The sequence below is a fragment of the Squalius cephalus genome (genome assembly GCF_949319135.1).
Source record: "Squalius cephalus genome assembly, chromosome: 3".
In the NCBI taxonomy this organism is placed as follows: domain Eukaryota; kingdom Metazoa; phylum Chordata; class Actinopteri; order Cypriniformes; family Leuciscidae; genus Squalius; species Squalius cephalus.
In genome coordinates this window covers 31,408,294-31,432,565 of record NC_137124.1, presented here as the reverse complement: position 1 = coordinate 31,432,565, position 24,272 = coordinate 31,408,294, and the positions used below count along the sequence as shown (strand labels likewise).

General features: G+C 36.8%; 1 long non-coding RNA gene across 1 annotated transcript; it reads left to right on the top strand.

The window, feature by feature from the left end:
• The first annotated feature begins 21,465 nt into the window (after positions 1-21,465).
• Positions 21,466-22,901, top strand: LOC307156161. Its single transcript, XR_013820666.1, has 3 exons — positions 21,466-21,805; positions 22,534-22,590; positions 22,690-22,901. It is a non-coding gene; the product is annotated as an uncharacterized lncRNA (long non-coding RNA).
• Positions 22,902-24,272: the final 1,371 nt, after the last annotated feature.

Below are 24,272 nucleotides of genomic sequence, written 5' to 3'. Positions count from 1 at the left end.
GAATATGATTTATAGCATATCGAGACAGAATGAGCTAATGAATGTGTAAGTGGACATTACTTTGCTTGTGTCGTTAATATGAGTTAGTCACGTCCGGGTAACAGACGCACCCCGGAACTGATATAAGCAAGCTCAGTGGCTCCTCTCGTTAGAGATACATCCACATCGGAGCAGGAAGCGTTTGGCGCATGTAGTACGCTGTCTAAAGGAATGGCGAGGATTAAATGGATTTTCCCAACCCTCTGTTTAGATGTTTGTACCCTTGGTAAGCGGAGCGAGGTAGGTGTTTGATTTTATTGTTGTTGATGTTTTGGAAAAAATCGATTGTGTAACGCTAATTTAATGGAAGATGTGTTTTGATGTGCGTATTGTAAGATTTATTGTGGCTTTGTTTGTTTTAGTTTCACGGTGCGTGAAGAAACAATAAAGATATTTGCACCGGTCGAACTCTACGCGGGTTTATTGATGCCAAGGGCTGCTACAGAATGACTAGAAGATAACTACGCAAAAGCTACCTAATTCATCAACTAACCATCCGGAAACGGGGTCTACATGTTGATGCTTCTGAGTCTCTCCATATTTGTCTGAGTCAGGTTTGAACAAAGCTAAAAGTTTTGAAATTGTCTGTGAGAGAGTAATTGAAGCTGCAAAACGAGCTGTTGAAACTTCACCCCCTGTGCCGGGAGCAGCAGCCCGACTGGATCCAAAGGGACAGACGAAAACTATGCACTTTACTCACCCTCAATGACAATTCCAGCATTCCAAGTCAAACCCCTCACACACACCCTGGGGACACTGGAGACCCACCACACTTGATTTCATAATTGTAGACGAGGAAGGAACAACCAGCCATGATCAGGATGGGAAATAAAGGAATCTGAAAAGAAAAGTGAGACATAAACAAATACTGCAGAAATATAAGCTTTTAAGGTGTAGGGAGCCACGCCTTCAGTGATATACAGTCTAGCTGGATTGAGCAGAGCGACTAATTTACATGATCACTGTTAGAGGAGGGCAGGGTGATGGACAAGGGTTGCTGAAGGGCAGAGCCACCTGAAGACTAAAGTGCGTAGCTATAGCATGCAGTGGTCAGGAATGTGCTCAGGAATAGCATGATCGTCTAACAAGATCTGCCTTAGTGATGGATGGATTTTTTTTTTTTTTATAAATATAACTACTAAATCTTAATCGTATTAATCTTAGTACAATACTTACCTGAAGTAAGGTGATGGCATACCGATAAGATACAACCTCAATCACACTTGATATTCTGTTGTTGACTTTTGAGCATAGAATCTATTTCTCAGCTGCACAGCGTACACCTGATGCACAGCGTACACCTGACATTAATCTCGAGTTGCTCTTGTATGAATGAAGTTTTATTCACGGCCGAGAGATCGCTGGCCATGGCAACCAAGTGAGTCCCTTGAATAGAAAAATACGTGAACATTTAAATCATACAGATGAGTAAATATAATGTCACTCGAGTCTTCTTGACTGTGATTTGTCTGATGATTGGTTTGAATGATATAATCTAAACTTATAACTGTTAGTTCTACTGTGTTAAGCACATTTTGGCAAAGTCTGTGACTTTTGACCTGAGCATCCTTAGCCTTTGTACATTTAATATCGAACATTTATAATAAGAAATTGGAATGATTTCTGAAGGATTGTGTGACACTGAATATGGAGTAAAGGATTCTGAAAAAATGCATTTTCAAAAAAAAAAAGAAAAAAGAAAAAAAAAAGTGATTTTAAATTCTAATTATATTTTACAATATTACTGTTTGTTCTGTATTTTTGATCAAAAATACTTTTTTTCAAAGACATTAAAAAATCATACCCTAAACTTTTGAATGGTATTATACAAAAATATAAAGATTGTCCAATAAAAAAGATCCATGAATATAACCTTCACTTCTGAAAATGTACCTGTAGGCTACATTAGAGCTCCCCAGATTTGTCTGTTCAGTGGAAAAATCCTTTTTGTTTGGTACATAGTGTCAATTATTTGTAGATCTCTCTTGAAGTATGAAAGATTAAAAATTTAAATCAGCAATTCACTTCACAGAAAAGACTCTTATCTGAAGCTTGACGATCAAATGAGCACATACCCATTAAAATACCCACACTCTTCTTCACCAAGATCATTCTCAGATCTCAAAGTGTAACTTGGCACTGAGAGAACATGAGATATAGTTCAAGTTCAAATTTATTTATATAGCACATTTAAAAACAACCACAGTTGACCAAAGTGCTTAACAATGACAAGATCCACACAAATAAACAAATAAACAGAAAACAAACACCAGTAGAAAATGTATCAGTCGCAAAACTCAACTCGAAATAAAAGCTAAATAATACAGGTGGGTCTTAAGCAATGACGTAAACATTTCAGCAGTCCTAGCTGTTCTTAACAAGTAAACTATTCCAGAGATTAGCACCAGCCACTGCGAAGGCTCGGTCACCTTTATTTTTCAACCTGGATCTCGGAACATCTCGGAACATCTGATTGGACGACCTCAGTGCTTTGACAGGAGTGCGGACATGTAAAAGTTCTGATAAATAAGAAGGCGCCAACCCATTCAAACTCTTAAAAACAAGCAATAAAAGCTTAAAATCAATCCTGAAATGGACAGGAAGCCAGTGGAGCGAGGCAAAAACCGGAGTAATGTGCTCACGCTTTTTAGTCCCAGTTAGGAGCCGAGCTGCTGCATTCTGGACTAACTGTAAACGATGAAAAGATGACTGATCCAGTCCAACATATAAAGAATTACATGTTATATAATTACATGAATTATGGTTAAAATCAGCTGGAACACACCCTGAGCTGAGAGATGTATTAACCAAAGATACAATGCTTGACCCAACAGTGTTGAAAACCTCTTTAAGTAAACGTGCAGGGATACTGTCAAGGGAGCAGTGTGTAGGACGTAGCTGTTTAACCATGTCAGAAAGATTGAGTAATGTAGCAGGCTATAACTGCTGGAAGACAGCTGGGCAGAAAGGGGGAACAGAGGGGTCACTGGTAAACATAGTGGGTGAAAAACTAAGACCAGCAAATTTGTCCATAAAATATTTTAGAAAATTTTTACATAACATTGTACAGATGGTGCCCAACCAGAATGAGACTTTTACCGCCGCCGTTCCCGCGGCGGCAAAATTGGGATGTGTATTTGCTGCCTTTTACCGCTGAGTGGCGCTGTAATCACAGACTTTGAAAAGTGTCAGTTTATTCTCTTTAATGCCGTAATCTGCCGCGGCAGTAATCTGAGCTGAGGTCACAGATAAATTTAAGATAAATATTGTGGTTAAACGAATTCAAATTCATTTAATTTAAACAAAGTAGACACACGTTAACATTGTGTGCCCAGTTTTTCTATAATTTAAAAAGGCTATGTCAATAGGTTACTTGTCATTTACTTCGTGTTATTTTAATGTGTTTGTAGATTTATTAACTGAAACATAACAGTGAAATAAATTAAAATAATTTACCGTAAAATTAAAACATTTTCAGGACTTGCAGTTACTAACCGATGTTAGTCGGTTTAAGCATTATTTGTTATATTCAGAATTAGGCTTACATGTTGTTATGATTATCAATTGAATTCTTTAATAAATAATCAACCACAATGCCTATTACTACTGCCGCAGCAAAAATAAACCAGTCGAATTTCAAAGTCGTTCGCGAAATTACTATAGGCTATACCGGGCAAGTGACAGGGCAAAACAGCAGCAACTGCGGCATTTTAAAAGGTAAGTTTCCTATCTGTTTATTTAAAAAAAAAAAAAAAAAAAAAAAAAACTTTTTCATTATTTGAACAAAAATGAGACTGATTGAATATGTTAAAATATAAACAAACAAAGCAGAGAATAAAACAAACTTTTAGGGAAAAAATATAGGCCTATTATGCTCAGAATTGTTTAACATTAACGAAAGCAAAATATGTAAAAATACATTTCAAACAAAATAAAACAAAACAAATTCGTGGCCGAGTGGTAGGCTATAACTTACGTTTCAAATCCCGAACAAACATGGGCTACTCTTTTATTATTAATTTGATTTGATAGTTCTAAAATATTGCTACACCATATTGTTTTTTTTCTCCTATAGCCTATAGGCTATTAAATATTTTATATTTATAAAATAAAATTACCATTCATTTCCATTTTACATTAGGGACAATTTTTTTTTTCCAACAGAATGGCTGAATTAACATCTGCATAATAATAATAATAATAATAATAATAATAAATAAACAGCACAAGGTCTTGTAAAAACACTTTTTTATTTTTTTTTTGACACATTTTTTTATTTTTTTTACTTTTAAAACAGAGAAAATAGTAGACCTAGGCTATTCAGACGATATCTGTGGTCAATGCATTAACAATAGACTCTCGGAGCTTCAAACGATCTGAGATCGAATCTCAGTATAGCCGACAGTGTTTATGTTTTTCCGTTCTTGATGCTTAAATATGCATCTGTTTATTAAAGTCAATCATCTTGTTTAATTATCAATTGTACATTAACATAAATTTGCTACATTCCAGTTGAGCCGCTGCACGCTATGACATATCTGATGAAGGAAGACTGTCAGCCGATTGCACCAGAAAATGAAGATGATGAAGGTCGTCTTTAATCTGCTAAATTATGTTTTTTTTTTGTGTGTGAATCATTCACGAGATTGAGATGACTGACAGTAATACCCGGCCATAGCAACGGTAGACATTTTCCAAAACAGATCGAACAAATCAGAAAAATACTTTCAATACAGTATTGCTTTCAATTAAAAAATAAACAATGAAAATGTAAACTAAAAATAAAATTAATTAAGTTTGAAAACCCATCGCACATTTCAAGGTATGAATAAAGTGTCGGGACAGTTTATTTATTTAAACAGGGTTGCATCGATTCGATAGAGTTTATTCCCTTTGTGATGCAAAATAAGAAACATTTTAAATTTATTGTCAAATAAATTGCAGCTAAATTAAAAAATGAAAACGGTACAAAACGAAAAAAAGTTCAAAGCAACATAAATTAAGAACAGGCGTTTTCCTTTGCCTCTCTCGCGCTGGATATTTTTTTAGTAAGTTTGGTCTCCCTCACTGCGAGCGGCACGGGTCTTTCTCGAAATTAAGCATTTCAGTGTAAAAAACACCATACAGCTGATAATACTGTATATGTCGCTGTGTGTCATCCACACAAATCACGAAAGAAAAAACTGTAACAAATAGCTTTTGTTCCTTCAAAGATACAACATGCCTTGCTGAATTCACCTCACAATAAAACGAGGTGGTCGCGAATTAAAGAGTTCTGTATCTGCTAAATTGAAATTGTGTGTGGAAAACCTTTAAATACAATCAATAAAACTACAATATATAATTTAATAAGATGTAGGGCCTACTGTACATAGGCTATGGACTTTTGGAGATTTTGAGATTAAACCTTAAAATAACTTTGCCTTTGCCTGCTCATCAGGCTGGCTCCGATACTCTCCATATGAAAGACGGAACATTGACACCTCTGTCCTGCACCCCCACGATAAAGCAACTATTGCCTTCTCCAAACCCCCCACAGGCTAGCTGAGTTTGCAAAACAAAACAAAGAGTTTGCAGTTTGCCACTCGTCGTGGTGTGCCAAAACACTTCATTATAAACTTCAATATTTCATTCAAAACAATCTCAAAACGCTTTGTGACATTTTGAAAAGCCGTGGATGCATTACTGCCACTGGAACCATGAACGCAAATACTGGTTCTGATTTTATTGTTTGTCGTTTAAACGTCATATATATATAGCCTATATATATATATATATATATATATATATATATATATATATATATATATATATATATATATATATATATATATATTAACATAACTGCTTTTGAAATTACGATTGGAATTATTATAGGCTACAGAAGTAAAGTCATTGTATAATATTTGTTCCTTAGTGTAAAATAGAAATGCATGGTGATTTTATTTTGTAAATAGGCTATAAGCAAAAAACTATGTTTTAGAACTAGACAAATCTCTCTGCATCAACAATAGACTATAAAATGCATTAATAGGCTAATATAAAAATATCAATAGTCCAGGTTAGTTCGGGATTCGATCCCGTGTCATCTAAATGATCGTAACGTAAGTTCAACCACTCGGCCACGATTCACTCGTTGCGACATGGCCTAATGTTCCAGTGTGTGTTCGCTCACACGAGCGAGAAGCGCTCTTCATTCAAATGAACGCGCCGCCGCGTTTGTCGAACACTAATTCAACATGCCAGAATAAAACCTGGCTTTGGAATAATGCATAGCGCCACTCGTCGTGGTGTGCCAAAAAATTTACAATAATTTAGTTTTATTTATTTCAGTGTTAATGTTTGAGTTAAAAAAATCTCTACAAATTAAATTAACACAAAGTCGGCTATAAGAGTCCTTTATAGGCTAAGTAAAAAGCAAAGGCTTACAGTCTTAACATTTAGGCTACTTTGCTTAAATTCGATATATTTATTTTCAGTAGGGCCTAATAAATTTGTAGGGATGTAATTTCAGTATGCTTTACCAACGCTATGTATTCAATTAAAGTTCCAAGAGGTCTGGTCTCTATATTTCCTTCCCAGCTGACACTAATATGCAAGTGCACAACAAAAATCACAACTTGTGCTTGCTGCGAACGCAAGTTATTTAAGGTGTCTCAACTGTACACAGTCTACCCTACAGTGTGAATTCGTTACAAGGTTTCATTTAATTAATTTTTTTTCCATCTATGTTGAATATGAAAAGTGAACAGCACGAGTAAGATAGGATGCATTAGGCTATATGGAGAGATGGATATGGAGTGGGTCAGACATGATTTTGACCACTTCATTAAGTTTTGTTTAGTAGAAAACCTTTCTTTAAAGTGAATTTCGTTTTCTATAAATTGTATCTTAATTTTAACCAATTTTTCATCAACCAATTGCCTGTATTTAATAAGTAAGAGAAGCAAATATAACAGACACTAATCATGGAGGCGCCCGCGCGGTCACTAACTTAACGAAACTCAGCGTATGCCTCACACAGACATGATAAATACATCAAATACACAAAGCTTGAAATGTCTTCAAACGAAATAATTCAAAACGAAAAGAAAAGGCTATACTCTCTGATAATCAGATTATGTCTTTATGTGCATTTATCTCTAGGTGCGTTCACTACAAATATGGCGATCGTCAACTTCATCTTTGCAGTCGACACTGTCAGAAAACACTAGTTTATTGATAAAAATCAATGCACGCATCACCGGATTTACAAATACACATCTTGCTTGTTGCACGCACACATATTATGTCGACAAAACGATATTATGATATAACGAAGTATTATGTTGAAATAACATTATTATTAATAATACATCTTTTAGAATATTTGATTAAATGCTGATTGTTGCGCTTGTTCAATTTAATAAAATTAAAACTTTAATTGTGATAATTAAAATAATTGAAAATTAAATATTTAGTGGCCAAGTTTTGCTAATTTATTATATAGGCTATTATATGCCTATTGCCTATATTAAGTAGGTCATATTAAGACAAGGCATATATTAAGTTATTTTAGCTGTTATGAGAAAAAATAAATCTAACGAAATCTAAAATCTAAATCTAATAAATTAAAAAACTAATAAATTATCTAAAAATAAAAAAACGCCAATTCAACATGCCAGAATAAAACCTGATTTTTGAACAATGCGTAACGCCACTCGGCCTGGTGTGCCAAAACACTACATTTTAAACTTCAATGTTTAATTCAAAACAATCTCAAAATGCGTTGTGACATTTTTTTAAAGCAGTAGCCTAGCCTATATACATTAAGGGCATTGAAACCAGGATCTTAACTAAAACGCGTTCCGCGTAATCTCTCAAAATTTATGCCACACTACTCCATGTATTTTTTTTTTTAAGGACTGCTTTTGAAATCACTATAAATTACTATGCAATTGTATCGCTCACGAGAGCTCTTCATTTATCTAATTCCTCAATAGAATAGCGTCATTGCTCCTAATATCGTCTCTATTTTTAACTTTTGATTCTATTTTTTCAGTTCTAAAATTGATTCTATCTTTAGTTCTATTCTGTTGTAGCCTTATAGGCCTATTTATATATATGAAAAATATGCCTATTAGGTTTAGGGTTTTATATTTAACCCACTTACATTTTAAAATACGGCAATTGCTGCTGATTTGCACAATGTCCCTTTGCGCCACCTGGCGGTCATTTCGGGAACGACTTTGAAATGCGGCTGGTTTATTTTCGCCGCGGTGATTTCGCCGCGGCAGCTGGCGCGACGGTAATAGGCATTCTGGTTGGGCACCATCTGTAGATGGCACAATGATGCCTGAGTCACTAGGGTTGATAAGAGAGTTGACAACATTAAAAATAACTTGAGGCCTCTGGCTGTTACTGGCTACAAGATGAGATAAAAATTTAGTTTTAGCAGATTTTACTGCTCCCTGGTATTTCTGTAATGTGTCCTGCAAAATTTCAAACGAGACATTAAGTTTGTCCTTTTTCCACTTCCTCTCTGCTTTTCTGCAGGCCTGTCTGAGAGAGCGGGTAATGCCATTCAGCCAGGGTTCTGAAAGTGCTTTAGAACGTTTTTTCCTCAGTTGTGCAACAGAGTCTAATATCTCAGTACAAGTACAGTCAAATAGGAAGATAAGTTCATCTACACTGAGATTACAGTCATGCAGATGATACAAAAATGAGTCTTTAAAAGCAACAGAAAACTGTGAGGCAGTTAAAGGGTTCATTGAATGCACTGTGTGCAGGGGGCACAGGAAGAAATCTCGGAACCGGGAACAGCCACAGTAAATAAGACAGGCAGATGATCTGAAATACATGTGCTGCATATTTCACTGATGGCTATACATAAACCATACGACAACACAAGGTCCAAAGTGTGCCCTTTTTCATGGGTTGAGCCAGTGACAGACTGCGTGAGATTAAAAGAGTCAATAAGATTGAGAAAATCTTTAGCCAGAGGTTTAGATTCGCAACACATATGTATATTAAAATCACCAACAATTAAAAAGCGATCATATTTCAATGCAATCCCAGCCACAAATTCTGCAAAGTCCTGAATAAAATCATTATTGTACTTTGGAGGTCGATACAACAGTCACAGGAAAGTTTGTCTCAAAAAGCTGCAGTTCAAAACTATAGAAGCTGTCCACCGAAATCTCCCTACAGTGAAAAACGGATTTAAACACAAGAAGCCAGCCCTCTACCTTTGCCGGTGGTCCGGGGGGAGCTCAGAAAATCACAGCGGGGAGGAAGAAGTTCAGAGAAAAGAGTGAACTCACCTGCATGAAGCCAGGTTTCTGTCAAAAACATAAAATCCAGCTCACGTGACGTGAAGAAGTCATTCAGCAAAAAAGTCTTATTAGCTAGCGATCTAGCATTAATCAGAGCCAACCGAAGAATGTGATCCTCACTGTCCGAAGGCGCCGCACGATCCAGCGGGCGAAGGTTTGAAAAATCCACACCACTTCTTCTACTGACCCGAAGCCACATGGGAGAAGAAGGCACAATCGAAAGGTCGGCATCAGAAGTAACGTTAACCAGTGAGCTGGGGAAAACAGGACTGAGCCATCGGGCTCTCATCCTCAGCAACCGCTGGACAGCAGGAACGCAGCATCCATCGTGAGGACACATCACACATGTGAACGCCAGTGAGCCTTGAATCTGGCCAACATACCTCCGCGCTTTCCCCGTCACCTATGGCGCCTCTTACGGGGAATAATGTGGTGCTCGGTGCAGATACGCTGGTATATCCACCAGGAAGGGAGGAAGGCCCGTGGCCTGCTTGTCTCCCAACTCATGACTTCTAAACAATGTATCTTTAGAGACTCTAATATTGAGAAGTGTTTGACGATCGTAGATGAGTAAAGTAGACAACATGTACAGGTAAATAAAACAATAGCAAATAGTAAACTAAGCAGACAACACGGAGGCAGACGGCATGCCATAGACACTGGCGCCATCTTCCAGATCCAGATAGGGTACAACAGGCTAAAGGCTCCACGGGGTAAAAGGCTCCTTTGATTTTATTTACCTCTAAACCACTAGATGGCACAATAACTTGTTCCAATAGTTTCCCAAAACATCCGCTTTTCAAGATGCACGTGGATTTTTGGCTGATCCTTGGGTGCTTCTCAATTCTTATTTGTTCATCCTCGTTTCCTTTCCTCGTGTCTCAGCTCCAGCCCCTGTAGGATGTGAGGAAAGGCTGCAAGGAAATACAATGAGGACTGGAAAATCGAAGACAAGCTTATTTGTATAGCCCTATTTGAATATTCTTGATCACTTGAGTGTCACTTCACTGCGTCATTAGCTGCGGTCATAGAATCTGCCCTTTTGTTTTTAAAGTTTGGTTATTTAAGAAATTATAAAATAATAAAATGCCCTGTTGATATATGTGTGATATACGATTTATTTAAACTGCAAAGGTAAAGCATAAATTAAAATTATTGTGACAGATGTGAAGGGGGAGGAGAATTTATATGTGCATCAGGTTTCTCGTCAAGAAAGACTTCCGCATAGGATACACCTGTGCATCCTCGCTCATAACTTCCTCATTCTTCATTCCTCGCCTCAGAGGCTGGACCCCAAATGACACACTTCATGTAGACTCATGGTCTCGTGGCCTTAAATTGTGCGTGCTCGCCAAGTGTACGAGTCTGTAGGGTGTCCCATTCAGCATTTCAGTTCTCAGAAGTGTGCTCGCGAGTGGCGCCTTTGTGCCCTTGATGCGGACTTCGGCGAAGCCCGCACTTTCGCACCCTCCACACGAGTTACCTACCCAGGAATCATTGCGAACACAATCAAATAAACGAGGAGAGGAGTTTTGTGGCTGTTTGACTTTCGGTGGCATCATCAACCCTGTCCCAAAATACACTCTTGCGTGCCCTCAAGGACTTGACGCCAGCTGCCCTTAGGTCTGCACTTCCTGACGTCACCAAGTGTGAACTCGAAGGAGGTCCACAAGGCCGGAGTGTGCCATTCGGGATCCAGACAACGAATTGAGATGTCCTTCAAGATGGCTGAGCTCGATCGGTTTCCGAGTCATAGGATGGAGGACGGAGGAGCGAGGAAACGAGGAGGGATATTGAGAAGCACCCCTTGACGCAATCGCAGGCAGCAGTGCAAAGTTGATTCTGTGCCACTTCTCTATAAAAAATATAATATTTTATGTTTTTTAAATACTTTAGATTTAAGTAGCAAACGAGAATGGCTAAAATGATTGAATTTATTTTTTAGACAAAGGTCTTGTTAATGATTTTCAAGCTAATTAAAGCAAAAGTGTGGTATTTGGGCTAAAAGGTGCCCCTGCTGTCTGGGCATTCATTTAGCAGACGCTTTTATCCAAAGCGACTTACAAATGAGAACAACTGAAGCAGTTAAACTAACAATAGGACAACAATATGCAAGTGGTGTATGACCCTTTCCAGTTTAATCTAACGCAGTACGTGTTTTGTTTTATATACTGTATATAAAGATAACAGATATAGAATAGAAGATAAAGTGTTATTATTAATGGATCAAGTGTTGCCGAAAAAGATGCGTCTTCAGCTGTTTCTTGAAAATGGCCAAGGACTCAGCAGCTCTGGTTGAGTTGGGCAGGTCATTCCACCAGCGTGGAACAGACCAGAAAAATGTCAGAGAAAGAGATTTTGTGCCTCTTTGAGATGGCACCACAAGACGGCGTTCACTTGCAGAGAGCAAGTTTCTGGCATGATATTAGATTCAGATGGTAAATATATTAAGTTGGATGTCCACCTTAGAGATATTCACCATATTTATAATGAAACCATCATATTTAAAATGTGATATTAATCATATCATATAATAAAATCATTTAAATTAAATTATTATAGGATCTCATTTAATGCTTTCAGAATCTTTACTTTTTAAAATAATTTTATGTATTTCTAAAATATATTTTAATGACTTAAATGATTGTGATTAATGATTAATATTTATTAATGATTTTAATATTTATTGAACAAAAGTTAATTATTTTATTTATCAAAATATAGAGAAAATAGTGCAAACATTGCTAAAGTGATTGTTTGAACAACCTTTAAATCATTCATACCCCTGTTTATACCAAATATAAGCCGCATACAGTTGTACCACCTTTAGCTTCTGTCAGGAGATTAGAGTAAAATAATTCTAAATCAGAATTTAACGTACATTGTTACTTGAAAGGGACATTGACAGGGTGTCATTATCATTGTTTGTCATGTCAATTACTCAATATCTCATCCCAAAACTTGCTGTTTAATTAGACACATTTTGGAAAATTAAAACTTTGTGTTGGAGAGCAATAATTAAGTTGTCTTAGGTTGTGGTAAATATCAATCTTTAGTAATTAATTTTCAGTAGAAATTAGATAACGACAGTAAGCGCTTTAAATGTTTCCACCCAAGGCACATTTAGTCAGGAAACTGCAACAGTATGTGCAGAAAGTTTATTCTTACTGTCACCAGTGTGGGCTAAATTATTCAACATCCAAAAATGACAGCGAATCGTTTATTTCAATATTTGGAGTAGATAAACAATCAGAAATTGCAGACTGCCTGCAGTGCCTGTCCTAGTCAGCTCTGAGGGTAAATCTCTAAATAAAGAGTGATTATACATTTAGACTGACAGACATCATGTGGATGGTAGAGACTGAAATGGATCCAAACTGATTTTGATCGTTATCTGTTACATTTTCTACAATTGCCCAAAAGACCACACCAAAGAGAATCCGAAGAGTGTTTTTATGGATTAAAATGAAGAACATTTTAATATGTGTTCAGACAATCTTCATACATCAGTGTGAATCATATTTCAGACTTAAAATGCAAATGTGAATACAAAACTTGTTTCAAGGTTAATCAAGGATTTTGAATCATTAGTCTGAGTGGGTATCGTAATAGAATAAGAATTTTCAAAAGAGTTTTATTTTGCATAACACTTTCTTCTTATGGCAGAAAAAAACTAGAGCCATTACCTGCTATGTTATTATGCTATTTATCATGTCTGTCCCTTCATTGTGCTACTGCATCTTTTTCATTTGCATTCAGACTATCCAAGCAAAACTCTCTAGTTAATCAAACAAAATGATTAAAAAAGCGAAATCAGCAAAAGTGAATTTGAAGGCCAGTGAACCAGGGCACTACAAAGGCCGGGAAAAGGAGCCAGGTAAATGAGATGGAAACACAAATTTTACCCACGTACGTGCACATACACAACACATTTTCACTCCCAAGGGGTCATGTACTGATGCTTAGGAAAGAGCCTGCATGTCCCTATGTAGACACAAAGGTCTTTATAGTAGCACAGCCTGTAACCTCACTGACAAAACTTTTCACGTCAATACTTTGGCACTAAATAACATTCTATATTTATTAGTATTATCATACAATAAAATGTTCATCACTGTCTTGTTTAATTTGATAAATGTTTAATCTGTAACTGTTATTATTATGTTGTGTCATTTTCATTTCTGTCTGTTGGTTTCATGTGCTTCAGTTCAGACTTGATCACCTGCTAGTAAGTCTCCTTGGTAACTAATTACATTCAGCTGTCTGTCACCCCCTGTTTCTTTCAGTTCATTGTCGGTTCTCGTCTATATGTGAGTACTTTGTGTGATTGTTCTCGCTGCCTTCCTCCATGTATTATCTTCGTATTTATTAAAGAAAGGTAGCATTTAGTCTTCATTCTGAGAACTACCACATCAGTTGTGACAGTAACTGAAAAAACAGGGATGTTGGATTATAATTAGGGCCCAAGCCCTGAAAGGGTGAAGGCCCTATTGTTTCCGGAAGGATTTTTTTTTTTTCATAATTTTTTTTCTGCCTTTTTGCCACTTTTGGGGCCCTTAACATGCTCAAAAACTCTTGAAATTTTGCACAATTTTGAACCTGCGGCCATCAGGGCCGGACTGAAGCTGGTATCCGGGCGTGGCAGGGGGGCTCGACAGCGCCCCCTGGAATGGTGTCCGAAAACTTGGTCCATAAATCAAACACGCTTGCATGTAATAATATGAAACTCAGTACACATATAGATCTCATCGGGCCGAACAACTTTCGTGCTCTAAGTTTTACAAAAGCCCAACAGGAAGTCAGTTATTATACGTTGTTTGGAAAACGCATACAATGGAATGTGAAATACTCCTCCTAGGGAATTCATCTGATCGCCACCAAACTCGGTGTGAATGAAGTCAAGACATTGAGGATGAATTCTTGCAAACAGATTTTTGATATCTCGAACGGTTTGGCCGTGGCGAGGAAACAAATTTATGGTGAATAATGGGATTTTTCACCCTTGAACGGGGTCTGAAAACTTGGTCCATAGATCAAACACGCTTGCATGAATTAATATGAAACTCAGTACACGAACTGATCTCATCGGGCCGAACAACTTTCCCTGGTCAAGTTTTACGCCAGCCCAACAGGAAGTCAGCTATTATGGGTTGTTTGGAGAATGCTTGCTCTGGTATTTGAAATAATCCTCCTAGGCAATTCTTTCAATTGCCACCAAACTCGGTCAGCATAAAGTCAAGACATTGAGGATGCTAAATTGCGGACGGATTTTTGATATCTCGAACGGTTTGGCCGTGGCAAGGAAACAAATTTATGGTGAGAAAAGATAAAAACTAAGTGTTATAACTTCTGCATACATTAACTGATCTTGATGAAACTTCAGAAGTGTGTTCGTGGTAAGAGGCCGATCACATGTATGTAACTATTGTGAGTCAAAGTTATAGCGCCACCAACTGGCAGCAGGAAGTGTGTCACTTTCTAAATGCTTTTGACAAAAGTGAGGGGGTTAATTTTATGTACAGTCACAAAAATCAGTACACATATTGGTCTCATCGAGCCGGACAATTTTCTAATTTACAGTAATTAGCTCAGAGCAACAGGAAGTCAGATATTTTGGTTTGAATGTGGATTTCTTTGCAAAATCAGCCTCTGAATTTTTACCCACTCCTCTTAAGTGGTTTATTTTATTCCCACCAAACTTTTTCAACATGATGAAAATACATTAAAGATTCTAAATTGTAAACAGATAATAAATATCTCAAACGGTTTTGCTATGGCGAGGGATTAAAGTAATGTCAAAAAAGCAAACACTAAAAACCTCCTATCTTCTAAAAATGTAATTATACACCATTTATTTCTATATAAAATTGTACAAATATCAGAACTAAACCCATTTTATGTTTTTTTTTTTTTTTCAATTTAATAATTGTTTAAGTTTAAAAACATCCAGAATGTTTTTTTTAGTCCAAAAAATAAATAAATTATGTCATTCATAGTGATATACTGCCCTCTTATGTTCAAAGTCAGGTAGGCCTATTGTATCTATATAAAAATATACTAGGTATGTGACAGTGAGGAATATTTTACCACCGGTTAATCAACGTGTGACACCGCTGGGGGCTTTTGAATTGCTAACTATATATATATATATATATATATATATATATATATATATATATATATATATATATATATATATATATATATATAGTTAGCAATTCAAAAGCCCCCAGCTTATATATATATATATATATATATATATATATATATATATATAGTTAGCAATTCAAAAGCCCCCAGCTTATATATATATAGTTAGCAATTCAAAAGCCCCCAGCGGTGTCACACGTTGATTCAAACAAGGTGAGCTATATTTATATATATATATATATATATATATATATATATATAGATGCGAGCAGCGATGGAGGGCCCAAGCCGGTGACACCGCCACCCCGGTGCCTTAAAGCTAAAGGCACCAGGGTGGCGGTGCCACCGGCCTGGGCCCACAATCGCTGCTCGCAGCTATAATTTTAAATTGTTTTTGGTGACAAATGTAGTTTTCTTAAGATGTTCTGCTCTACTGTAATGTTGTGTTTGGTTTTCACCTTGTTTGACTGGCCTAATATAACACAAACCTTAACATCAGAAACCCAGTCCCTAACAACACGACACTTCGGCAGAAGTACAGAAAATATATTTTATGATACATTTTATCAATATCCTTGATGACAGTGTATTGATGCCAAAGGTTTTTTTTGTTGTTGTTGTTGTTGTTGAAAGCAATGGGCTAAATATGTCCCTATAAATATGCTAAGGGGTACCTTTTGGTTTCCATTTGGGATAGATTGTTTACATAGGCTACTCATACTCTGCTATATGCTTTTTTGAAGAAGTGAAAAAAAAAAAAAAGATTTCAACAGTGTAGTTCCTTACAGAGTCACCATGACTCCTTAAAAATCTTCAGTCTAATCGGAACCAAATTCTAGCCTGGGTTTCCCCATGCTGCCTTGCGCGCAGCGTGATTTTATTCACACGGCTAGGCAGCCTGGATTCCATGGACCAGATTTTCGCCTCAGCGAGGGGACCCATCACAGAACGGGGAGGGAGCAGCAAGACGATGACGACGTCTATGCGACACACCGAAGCAGTTTGTTTATATCTACGGATCCAACATGGCAGCAGATGCGAAGTTACCTTTCGATGCAGCCTTAGATAGTGTTTTAAGTAGTTTAGAACGCAAGTTTATTTGGAAAAAAATCTCTGACCCATCGTCTTCTTCCTCGTCGAATTTCTGTCACTCTACATACGTCATCTGGTATAATTGAAACGATTGGCTATGAGCTACGTACAGGCGCATTTGATAGACATTCGTAGCGCCCAAGAAACGGCTCTGGGCATTCGTAAACCACGCCTCAAATACGAGAAAATGAACATGTGGTTCCCAGACCACGTCTCAATGAGACGAGGTCTGACGTTAGCCAGGCTAACCAAATTCAGTCCTAAACTAAAAATCCATTTACCACATTTTCTCTTTCTGTCCATACTGTGACATTTGAATACATGAGTTGAAGTGCTAATATCTAAGACTGTGTTTATTGTACAACAAATCATCTACCACTATTTCGGTCAGTTGATAGCTACACCAGGCATCATGAACTTCAAAGTGCTAACTCTTCCGAATTTCATTTAGATGAGGGGAGATATAGACCCATTGTAAATGGAAAACCAGACATGATGAGAGGTGTTGAAATTATTTTGGTTAAGCTTTTTAATCTCACCTGGATCTCAGATTCACAGTTTCCCAAACAACCAACTCATTTGCGAAGACTCACTCGGACTGAATGGGAAATGTTGATAAGAAAGGCAAAAGAATATATTGCTGATTTGCAATTCATCCAAACATGAAAAAAATAACACAACACATCTACAAAATGGCAAATGGACTGCATTTATATAGCACTTTCACAGACCTATGGCCACCAAAGCGCTTTACATAGCCTCACATTCACCCATTCACTCACCGACGGCGGTGTCAGCCATGCAAGGCACCATCCAGCTCGTTGGGAGCAGCTGTGGTTAGGTGTCTTGCTCATGGACACCTCGACATTTGATCAGGTGGAACCGGAGATTGAACCACCAACCTTCGGTTTGTAGACAACCTACATGAACCACTGAGCCACTGCCGCCACAAAATGATTCAATTGACTGTAAATTTCTGTCTCTTCCTGACACAAAGTTGCTGTAAACGGATTTGGAAAATTTGCAATAAACTTTTACTTTGCAGCATCCTTCAAAATGTTTTATTTTTGTGTTCCACAGAAGACAGAAAGTTTGCCATTTGAAATAAAAAAAATAAAATAAAAAAATTCTGTCAACTTTTGCATCAGTTCAGGTTTATCACATTTGACATAGCCAAATAATATGCTCAAATCCAGGGCATTCATAAAAATGGTAAAAATGCTTGAATGCATTTAAAAGCACTCGTTTTACCTTTAGGTTATCTTTCTCTCTTTGATGTATGCCCTCAGAAGAGAGTTATAACTGTATAAAACACTATGAGGCTCTCTTCATAAACCCAGAGACTGAGCTGTGGCCCCACTGTTCTGCGCCTGAATGTCTGTTGGAAAGCGCAGTATTATCCACTTTGGCAATCAGGTCTAAACTGAAGTGACTATGACTCCAGCAGAATAGCACTGTGGCAGGAGCGTCATCACTACCCTCTCATCTGCTCATGACAATTTCCTTTTTTATCAACTTTATTGTTGTGCAGTGGAGAAATATTCCAGAGAATATTAGGATAAGCGGTTGTGTTAGACATCCAAATGGAAAGACTATAGAAAATGGTTTAAAAATATTAAAGGGGGGGTGAAATGCTATTTCATGCATACTGAGTTTTTTACACTGTTAAAGAGTTGGATTCCCATACTAAACATGGACAAAGTTTCAAAAATTAAGTTGTACGTTTGATGGAGTATTTCTGTGCCAAAAATACTCCTTCCGGTTTGTCACAAATTTCGGAAAGTTTTTTTCGAGTATGGGCCTGTGTGACGTCAGATGGGGCGGAATTTCCTTATACGGGTCCTAAGGGCACTTCTCCCGGAAGGGCGCGCGCGCACCCGTAGACCAGAGCGAGAGAGCGAAAGCAGTACGCCCATCAAAGCGATGTGCTCGGCTTTAGGGAAGTCATCGGCTGCGCTGCCCAGTTCGACGCCGGATATGCAGATCTTCTAATGCTTAAGGATGGAGCAGTGCCAACGATAAAGGTTCACGGTCGTGGGTTGGAACCGCAGGCGGTGAGTAAAACTGCTTCAAATGTCTGTGTGTTGTTAGCTATCGCATAAGCACAGCAAGTAAACAACATTCGTGATTCTTTCGCTCCGCCCACAAGGCACGCCTCCAGCCGCTCGTTTTTTTTCCGGAAAGACTCGGTACAGCCTATCTTTCTTTTATAAATATAATAAAACTAAAGACTTTTTGGAGATATGAAGGATGCAATACTACTCTATAGGTACTCAAGATTAACATGAGATTGACTGAAACTGAGTGTTTCATCCCCCCTTTAATGACACAGTTCATAATTCCCTTCTATGATTATTGTGACATACATAAGAGAGGATGCACAGCCACAGACTTAAAGGGATACTTCACCTCTGGAAAGATGAATGTGTATTTAAAATGGGTCATTTATGTAGTAGAAATGTGAAATTATTTTTGAATTTGGAGCCTTCTAGACTGAGAAAAGCCAGATAATGTATTTTTGGCTTATGTGGATGAAAGACAACAACTCCCAGAATGCACTTGCTTCGCTGCTCTACGAGGCCACTCCCAAGCCACGCCTACCGGTAAGAGCGCGCAGTTAAACAACAAGACTAGGCTACTAGTGAGTCTCCGTGACGAGTCTGCCCGGGATTTCGAGATCGCCAAAAATGTCCGGGATTCGGCTTTTGCGTTCTACAGTCGGGATTCTACAGACAGTTCTCAGGGGGACATGAGGGAGGAAAGCACGGTAATTCGAAAACACTACGGGTTTTCTGCTGATACAAAGCTTAATGCTAAATCCTGAAGTATCCCTTTAAAGAAATACAAAATGGATATTCTATCATGAATAACTTGCGATTCTGAGAATGGAGCAAATTCCTCATGATTCACTGAAGTGTTAATTTTTTTTTCCTTTGAAAAATATGTGGTTTCAAATCTATTTTGGAAATTATCTAGACTGAATAATACAATGCATTTTGGACCTTTAATAAAATAACAAAGCTGCAGCCATGTGCAGTTCGACAGCATGTTTATCAAACTACATGGAAAACGCATTAATGTATAAATAACAAATGAAGGAGGAATATGAAACGGACTTTACTGGAAGAGTGAACACAAGCACAAATACATCCCTGTACGAAGTGTGATAGCACGGTTGGGAGGGTGGGTGTGAGCCAGACGTACTGACAAATGAGCCACTCGGCCAAAACTTACACTGCAATAACCTAAAATAATGGAGGTTGACCTGTGGGCTGTCACCCTCATCCTTACATTGATTACACCAGCACTGTGGCCACACTCACCTGCCCCTATCTCATGCATACCAATACACATTTACACCTTGCTGTCAAAAATGGCTGTAACGGGAACATCTACCTCCTGCTTGACTGCACCAGAAGCACAACCCATGTTCCATGCGGCAGTCAAAACATCTGCAATAACAAACATGTAACCTGTAGAGTTAAGCCATTACCAAACCACTGACTGACACACTCAATTTTATTAACAAGGCAGATAAGTCATTGTGTGTCTATAGCAGTCTAATAAAAAACATGTCTGGGCAATGGCCCACAGAGTGGAAGATAAGGTGTATGCCATTTTTAATTAAGTGTACAAGAGAAATTAAGCAGTCACATTTGCTCTGTGTACAGGTTCGTCTGTTTTACAGCATAACTAGTGGAACGGAAAATAAACCTTTTCAATTAATATGAGAGCAATCTGGTCAAGGTCACTTCAAAGGAAGTCTTTCATGGTGTATTTGAGTTGACGACTTTTAGAAAGAGCAACAGTATTTAACAGCTCAATGATATTTGTAATCCTTAATTCCAATCCATTAAAATTAAATAATTGTTTAGGGATATAGCATTCACTCTAAAAAGTGCATATGGCTTGTCATTAGTTTAAATAACTTTTTATACTTGATCTGACTCAATACATTCACTTTTCTGGCTTGTCGTTGGTCTAATGTAATTGAGTTTATTTGTCTTGAAGTAAAACAATTTGTTTGGGTGTAATTTAAAATAATTGCTTTAAATCAAATTACAATTTTACGTCCACGTCCAAACCACGTGACTACTGACGTCATCAAGCTTGGGTCGAGAATTTTCTGTTCGGCCGCCATCTTGTTTTGCTGCATGAAGACCGTTGCGGATCCACAGTATTGGTGAGTAATCCTAAAAATAAGTTTTATTTAAGTTTTATCGCCGTTGATATACATTTGTATAATATTAAAGTAGAATTCAATGCATTCATGCATGTGTTTGGTTGAATATCTGTTTTATTTTGGTCAGAGTCATCTGATATTTCAAGTGTAGGCTACAGTTAATGTTAGCTATAACGTTAACTGTTAGGCCTAGTAACGATGGATAATAGATACTTAAGTAACGTTAGTTACGTTAGATAATTTGTGGACTTTTAATTACATTATTTATTTGGGTTTTTCCTGCATTGAGAATTACAAGGCGACCGCCTCCGTCAAATGGCGTGCCCTATCCGGCTGTCCTCAAAACTCAGACAGGCTTAGATTAGGCCTGTCGCGATAAATAATCAGAAATATTGTTACTCAATCATTCACAAATTATAATATAATGATTTAAGTGGTGTAAAGCCATTTCATATCTTGTTGTGAGGGACAGAAGAAATTTTACATCGTTAAATTAAAGTTTGCGCTAACTCGTCTTCCCTCCGTTGCAGCTGTCAATCATTTGATCCATTCAGCATTCAAACAGCGCGTCGCGGTAAAACTCCTCGTCTACCAAATTTAATAATCGTGACAGCCCAAGTTCAGATACCTATTTTCCAAGCAGGATTTTACCACCTTCAACTCATTTTGATACAGGAAAAACCCTAAAATAGTATATAATTGTTACTATCTGTAGAGATTGTAACGTATATAATACATTGCGTATCTACATTTCGTTCATTGAGTGGATTTCATAAGTTTCTGACATTTGATTGATGTAGAAACATTGGTGAATGAGAAAAAATAAAGTAGCAATAGTGGTTAATACTTTAAAATGAGTCAAGCAACAGTTAAGTTGGTGTGATTATGCTTCAAATCAAATGACAAGTTTGCATTCTGTTTAAGCCACGTGAGTGACCACGGACGACCACGCACGGACACAATTCTTCTCGACCATCATCTTCTTCTGCTGCAGGATAACCTCATGGTGGACACACAATTACATATGGTGAGTAATCTTACAAATTAAGTTAAGTTTGTTTCTATCATACATTTATAATCACATGAGGATCAGTTAACTGATTAATGCAAACGTGTTTTATCAAATAATTCAAAGTTTGAATTCAAAGTGGACATCAGAGAATTTACACTTTATCAATATATTGCACAGCACTGAATTGAGTTATTTTTAGTGTCATATGGCGTTTGAATGGTCATAGATATTTTATTTTAATTGAAAATGTCTACCTAGTCAAGTATTCACTTTAACACATTTGGTTGTGTCTTAAACATTTGCCAAAAAATCGAGTTTGTCTTTGTTGGTATGTGTGTTAATTCTTAAAGTGACAGTAGCCTCATATATACATACTACTGTATAACCTTAAAAGAATAAATATATGGTAAATACTTGATTGATCAATTACGTTGTTGACGTTTTAACACACTGCAGTAGGTTCCGATTACGACATAAAAGTTTAAACATGCATACACGCACGCAATGACCTATTACATAATACGTTACACAAAATACATTATTTTATGAAATCTGTATGAAATTAAATCTTTGCAACTTTGAAAATAATTATTGATAAACGTTCAAATTACACCAACTTATTTAACGTATTATTTATAAATATCTAAACTTGCAAAATTTTTGGCTCTTAGGTGCAAAAGCATATCCATGCATTTTAATATTCTTTATGAAAGTTGGTGATTGCTGTGTTTCTCTTTTTTAAGATACAGATGTTGAAAGACAACAGTTTGGAGTCATTGTAGTCCAGTCAGAAGATAACGGTAAGTAATTGGTCTCTTTTTGGTAAGAGCAGTTGAATTTATGAATTAGCTCTCTGAGTAAGAATTGTTTCCTTTTTTCTTTGCTTGTGTGTCTTTCAGATTGGCCAGAAAGATGAAGCACAGAGAGAACTTGGACAGTTTTTGTGCTCTGTGAAAGTGATGGTCTAAGCACTCCCCTGGACATCAGCATTGTCATTGATGGTATTGAGGTTTTACATGAGTTGTCCTCAGTTGCATCTGCTTGTGCCATGATGTTTGGAATCACGTACTGAGAACTTGAGGTATCCTGAAGTACTTAAATATACCTTTGAGGCCTTTCAAAAAATTGTCATGGACATAGCGAAGATGCAAATGGATTTTAAAGGGTTAATTCATCCAAAAATGAAAATTCTGTCAGTATTTACTCACCCTCAAGTTGTTCCATCCCTGTAAGACTTTCGTTCATCTTCTTGACGTGTTCACAAAAGCAACACAACGCATGCGCAAGAACTGAGAAGATGCCGCAGATGGGTCTCGATGTAGTGTTTAAAATGGTTCTAAAGTGTGCATTTACTGGATGTCCGAATCGTGAAAAACCAACGAGAAAACGTATAAGTTCCTTGCCAATGATGCTAAATGAATGGCTTACCTTTCAGCCTTTTCCATCAAATGATCGTGAGCGTCATCTTCTCAGTTCTCGCGCATGTGTCGTGGTGCTCTCGTGAGCTCACTCAAGACCCAAACTCAAGAAAATTAATAGTTGAATAAAGTTGAAAGTTTTGTTTGTTTTTTGTACACAAAAAGTATTCTCGTCGCTTGATAAACTTAAGGTTGATCCACTGTAGTCACTTGGACTATTTTAACAATGTCTTTACTAACTTGTCTTGGCCGGCAGAATGAAATTACATAGCAACCTATGAAGGAGTGAGACAGCTCTCAGATCTCATTGAAAATATTTTAATTTGGTGAACTAACCCTTTAAATGTTCCTGCATGTCATGTCTTTTAAGGAGCTTTCAATGTTGATTTGTTTCAATGGTTTTTTTTTTTTTTTCAATGAATTGATGTTACATTGGATGATTTATCAATGCCATATTAAGGGCTTTTCAATGTTTTCTGTTACATTCCTAAATTTAATGCAAGATAATCTGAAATGTCAAGTGACAATTTTACTATAGCAAATGGAATTGATGTATACATTTATTGATGGATGTTTTTTTTGTTGTTGTACAAAATTACATTGTTGACGGTTTTATTATTGAATGTATTTTTTTATTTATTTATTAAGTCATGCACTAAAACGGTTTCAGTATTGACTTTTGTAAATCAAATGCATCACATGTTTTAACAAGTGGAAATTCTGGTTTCTGTGAGTTTGTTGGAAGATTGCACTAAATAAACAGTTAAATGTTTGATTCCAGAGTGTAAAAGGCTTATTTTTTCAGACAAAAATTTGGTGATATTTCATGTTTGTAATTTTGTTTTGTTTATTTTGATATTTAATATATAAAAGTTTTAAAAATTAAGTTAATCCAAATAATAATTTTTAATTTAATGCTAATTAAACATCTCTTTGGTTGAAAGAGTATTTTTACTTTAAGTTGACTATGGAAATGTGATTTGAGTAAATTAATTTTTTTAAGTTGAGATAAAGTAAACCGATTACTTGTAACAAGTTGAAGTAATTTTTTTACTTTGATCCAA